We start from the raw sequence: 5,784 nt of genomic DNA on the forward strand, positions 1-5,784 counted from the left end.
GGTGGGGAGGGGCTGGCTTCATTCTCAAGGCCGTCCCTGAGCTGGGAGGAGGAGGACGGAGGGCAGGGGCACGCCCTGGCATCGTTGGTCCTCTCCCTGTGCCTGTCACAGGTCAGTAGGAGGAGCAGGTCTGTTGGAACGTCTGGTCCCCTCCCCCATTTTCAAGGCAGCCGGCCCCCCAAGTTCCCTGGGCGTCCATGGGACTTGCAAGATGGAAGGTGGGGGCGTGGGCAGCAGCATGAGATTCCTGGACACTGGCCCGCGGAGGCTTCCCCCCACAGGGCGGCCCGGAATCGGGGACAGTCCTCACCCTTCGTTAGCTGCCCGGCCGCAGGGTGGCATGAGGCGTGGGTGCAGAAGCAGGATCACTGGCCTCGCCCTTGGGATCAGCCCAGGCGGCGAGGCCGGGCGCTGGCCCAGCCCCAGGCTCCGGCAGGCAGGACCGGAAGGCACCCGCAGCCTCGGCCTGCTCACCCAAGGAACCTTCTCCAGAGCAGGGCAGGCCTGGACCCTGGGTTGCCATGGCAACCGGTTCTAGAGCCCCTGCAGGCAAGTCACCCAGGGCTGCCTGGCCTGGTGGGAGGGCCGCGGGCCAGGGGCACAGCTGATTGCGGGGGACTCGGGCTGGGAGTCAGGACACGCGCCCGTGTGGCCTTCAGCAACTAGCTCCCGGGTCTGAGCCTCGGGCGCTTGGCCTATAAAATGGCGAGTGGAGAGGACTAACGGGAGTTGCAGTGGAGTGGCTGTTACCCACCCAGGGACCCCCCTCACCCGGGAGGCATCCTCTCCACCTTCAGCCTTAATCCCGAGGGCAGCTCCCAGGCCCTGCACCCCCAGCTCCACCCTGATGACCCTTGGCCTGGGTTCTCCCTGGCAGGCAGGAAGGGGCCACCCCTCCCACTGCCCCCGACCCCGGCATGCCCAGACAGCCTGGCATGGCTCAGACCCAGCCATTCAACGGACGTTCTGCCCTCTGGCCCCTCACAACAATGGGGACTCCAGGAATATTGTCCGGCCGGAGCTGAATCTAAGGCTCTAAATATAGCTCCTCTGATTCGTCCTCCACTTCCTGCCCCTGCTGCCCTCGTTCAAGGCGATGAGGTCACCCCGGAATCACACCCCAGCAGCCAGGCCCAGGGGGTTTCCAGGCCCAAGGCTGCCCTCCTGCTCTTGGGGAACTGGCGACAAGGGGACTGGGGTCAAGGATCTTCCCTCCTCCCTGCCCTGCCGGACCCTTGGCTGCTGGGCCCACAGCTGAGTCCCCAAGAACTTTGCCACCAGCCTGGGTAGGGGAGGCCACGGCGGGAGGAGGGGGCATCAGGCACCCGTGGAGAAAGCACACGTGGAAGGACCGGGGGCCTGGGCAAGCTGGAAAAATCACGGAGCCCCACAGGCACCCGTTTGAAAACGACCTGCTGAGGGCCTGCTGCGTGCGGGCCCAGCGCTAGGCACAACGCCCGGGTGTCCTCCTGCGTGGACCGTCCACAGGAAGGACAATCAGCGCGTAAACAATAAGTGACCACAATCATTTTAGTTGTGACAAATGTTCTGAAGGAAACGGATCAGGGAGATCTCAAAAGCTGGGGGGGAGGGGGGCTGAGGGCCCTGGTCCAGGGAAGGTCAGGGAAGGCCTCTGAGAGGTGACATTTGAGCCTCTTGGATGACCAGAAAGAACTATTCGAAGGTCTGGGTGGGGCCGAGCCATCCAGGCTGGAGGAGGGTCAAGGACAGACGCCCAGAGAGAAGAGACTTGTCTGCCTGGGGCAGCGGGGAGTCTGGGACAGCACTCCCAGGGGCCAGGGGCCAGGGGTCAGGAGGCAGCATTCCCGGTGAGAGCGGCCCCTCCCCCGGGGCAGTGAGCAGGGGGGCCAGGGCCCAAGTGCACATTTAAAAAGGTCCGCTGTCTGCTGAGTAGAGAAGTGACTGCAGGGAGACCGGAACCTCACACCTGCTGGCTAGAGGGCGTCTTCAGGACTGACCCGCTTGCCTGGCTGCCTGGCGCAGTGGTTGAGCATCGACCTATGAACCAGGAGGTCACAGTTCGATTCCCAATCAGGGCATGTGCCCAGGTGGCAGGTTCGATCCCCGGTGTGGGGCGTGCAGGATTCTCTAATCATTGATGTTTCTATCTCTCTCTCCCTCTCCCTTCTCCTCTGAAATCGATAAAAAATATATTTAAAAAAAGGTTGACCCGCTTCAGTCCTCTCCTGAGTCTCTGAGGCCCAGAGAGGGCATGTGTCTTGCTCAAGGTCACACAGGGAGGCGGAGCTTGGCCTGGGGAACCTTTGACAGGTAGTAAGAGAAACTGCACCTGAAAAGGATGTGTCTTTTCTAGGACACCATGTCCGAGGCACTGCCCTCGCCCAGCCCCCGATTCCGCAGTCTGCACTGTGGCCCCTGCCCAGGCTCCTGTTGGGGTGCCGGTGGGCAGCGGGAGGTGTGCAGTCCCTGGGGGACCCGTGGGGGTCTGCCCTGCCTCTGGCCGGGCCCCGCCCACATCCTGTGGACAGGTGCCCTGACTCTGGCCCCTCCCACAACCCTCTCCAACCGCCACCCTCACCCCCATGCCCCTGCCCTGTGCATCTCCCAGAAGCCCCTGCTCTCCTGTTCTGCCAAGAATCTGGGGTTGGCAGGGAGTTGCGGGGGGCCTCTGGAATGTCGCTTTCCGGTGCCAGCACCAGTGTGCCAACCTTGGCAGAGGCCTCGGGGGCGGATGGGGGATCACCAGATCTTGTCTGGAATGGGGAGGCTGGCAGCCATGAGCCACTGGGGGTGGGGCTGGGGGTGAGGGGGCGGCCTGCCTGCCTCGTCTCAGGTGGGGGACACCCTGCATCAGAGCTGCCCTGACGACTGCCTTGCTCTCTCTACTTACCATCCTTCCAGAAGTGGGGGAGCTAGTTCCCTAGCAACAGTGCTCCCCATCACACTCGCCCCTCCTGCTGCCCACACCCACAGTGCCTCCAGGTTTATGCTTGAACCCTGTTGGGGGAGGGGGAGGGGGAGGTAGTGCTCTATGTTGCAGATTCCTACTAACCCTCCAGACCTGGGGGACGGGGGTAAGGAAAAGAGCTTTGGGCTGATCTAGGTTTAATGAGGTAACACCCCTCCCCGCCCCCCCCCACACACACAAGTGCACACAGGCCTGGCTGCTTCCCTCCCTCCTCTGCCCACTCCCACTCGGTTTTCCCATCCCTGACCACTTGCAGTGGTTCTCAACCTTCTGACCCTTTAAATAGAGTTCCTCATGTTGTGACCCAACCATAAAATTATTTTCGTTGCTACTTCATAACCGTAATGTTGCTACTGTTATGAATCATAATGTCAATATCTGATATGCAGGATGGTCTTAGGCGACCCCTGTGAAAGGGTCGTTCGACCGCCAAAGGGGTCGCGACCCACAGGTTGAGAACCGCTGACTTAGGGGAAGCTTCCCTCCGCTGGCCCCTGGGAGGGCCTGGGACAGGAGCAGGGGGAGGGGAGCACTGACTGATGAGGGGCAGGGGCTCCTGATGAGGATCCTCACTCAGGAGTCAGACAGACCTGGTTTGAGCCCTGGCCCCTCCAGTGACCAGCTGTGTGGCCTGAGGCAAGTTGCTAAGCCCCTCTGAGCCTTGATTTTCTCACTTGTCTAATGGTAATAATAGCAGTGCCTTCCGCACGCACGCACGGGGGCTGTTGGGACGTAGCTATTACTGTCAGCATTATCAGCTGGTGGGGAAAAGAGGGTGGGGGGGAGCTTGTGTCCCCCGAAGCGGCCCCAAGTTGTTGGAAGCTTCTGGTGAGGGTTAGGGGCAGCCTCGAGTGACCGGAGTGAGAAGGCAGCCGGCACCCAGACACCCTCAGCCTTTGCCTCTTGTGGCAGGACAAGCTGAGGTGCCGGTGATTCTCCGGGACCCCCCAAGCTCCCGGCTCTGCTGGTGGTGCCGCCGGGTGAGGCCTCCGTTTGCAGCCAGATGCCCTTCAGGCCTGGGGCACGGCCCCCCCCCGCTCCCCTCCGCCAGCAGGGCCCAGGCCAAGATGCCTTTATTTTTAAACCTGAGAACAATGCCTGGCCGCACCGCCTCCCGCGGAGGACAGCGCGGATGGGCTGGGAGCCACGTTTCCTGGGCCAGCACCCCTCACCTTCAGACAGGTGCCAAGGGGACACGGCCGCTTTCCCTCAGGGCGTCTGCTCCTAGAGTGCTCCCTGGGCCCTGTCCCCGGGCCGGGACAAACCCGCCCACCACAGGCTGACGGAGGCACATGGGTCCCATGGGTGCCAGTCCCAGGAGCGGTTTCAGGACCCAGGACACCTGGCCCCGCAGACTCACGCACCCTTCACCCCACAGGCTCCCAGGACCAGGCTGAGCACCAGGACCCCTCGGGGAGGCTCCCGCCTGCCCAGCGCCCATGATGCGCTGCTGCCCACTCCCGCTTCTCCACGCACGGCTCTCCAGAAAGGGGGGAAAAGGGGGTGTGTGCAGCGGAGGGCCATGGTGGGACCAGGGGCTCAACTCTCCCAAAGGGGCGGGCGAGTGAGGGCTGTGAGTTTAGCCCGGTTCTGCTATCAACTTGGCATGACCTCGAGCAAGACCCATGCCCCCCTTTCTCCATTAATCTCCTCTTCTATAATGGGGGACAGCGGGCCCACCCGCTCCCCTCTCAGGGTGGGAGACGTGCTGTGCACGTGTGTGGCACAGAGCCTCTGGGTGGCAGGAGACCCTGGAAAGGGGTGTCCCCGACACACGGTGGTGCCCATGGACGGCCACCGACACCAGACTCCAGAGCCGGACAGCTGGCTGCAGATCCTGGCTCTCCACGGCCAGGCTCAGACTGTGGGCACCACCCCCTCAGCACCTCTGTTTCCCCATTTGTAACCTGGGATCCTGAGGGTGCCTGCCTCATAGGGCTGGTGGCGAGACTGAGACACGTGCGTACAGAGCAGGTGCTCAGTAAGCATCAGCTCCTACTGTGTGTGCCGCAGGCCGAGGCGGGCATGTGCACGTGCGTGTGCGCCAGTCTGTATGTGTCTGTGCCCACAGGCTGTGCTCCCAGCGAGCGCGGAGGCCATAGAATGGGCGTGAAAGAGACGCGCACCCAGATTGGGGTATGGACTTGCACTTGGACCAGAGCCTAGTGTTGTGCGCGTGCCCTGGTGCCCGAGGATGTGTTCTGTTCCCAGGCCTCGTTCACAAGGACCCGAGCCGGCTTGAGTCCCCTCTCCCTGACATTGGGGTGGGAGCACAGGTGTGTCCACGTGTCGTCTCCACTGTCACCTCCTCCTGCTGGGACAGGAAGCAGCAGGCCCCCTCTCCCGGGGCCGGGCCCGGCTTCGGGGTGCTGGGGACCCACCTCAGAGGGGCACCCCTGGGAGGAAACATGCCCCTGAAAAGCTTGGGGTGAACTTGGTCTCTCCTGTCTCCTGCTCATGGCTCTCTGCAGAGCATCCTGCCTGTCACGTTCCCGTAGTCATTGCGTCTGCGGGCTCCCACCGCCCCCACGGGATGGGGATTTTGTCAACTGCGCCTAGAACGGCGCCAGGCACACAGTAGGTGCTCAACGAGCACTTGGATGGCTGAGGAGCCTGGGCAGGTTTTGCTGCTGCTGTCATCTCATCAAGGTGTCAAACCTCAATGCAAATAGGCGTGTAACCTCCGCCTGGGTCAGGACGTGTAACCTTTCGGTCGCCCTAAAAGTCCCTCCGTGCCCCGCCCCTTCCCCTGGCAGCCGCTGGCCTGCCTTCTGATGCTGTGGTGCTGCCCTTTCTAGAATCCCACGCCTGCATCTGAGGAGGTCACTCAGGCA

This window comes from Myotis lucifugus, unplaced genomic scaffold (genome assembly GCF_000147115.1).
Source record: "Myotis lucifugus unplaced genomic scaffold, Myoluc2.0 scaffold_709, whole genome shotgun sequence".
NCBI classification, from domain to species: domain Eukaryota; kingdom Metazoa; phylum Chordata; class Mammalia; order Chiroptera; family Vespertilionidae; genus Myotis; species Myotis lucifugus.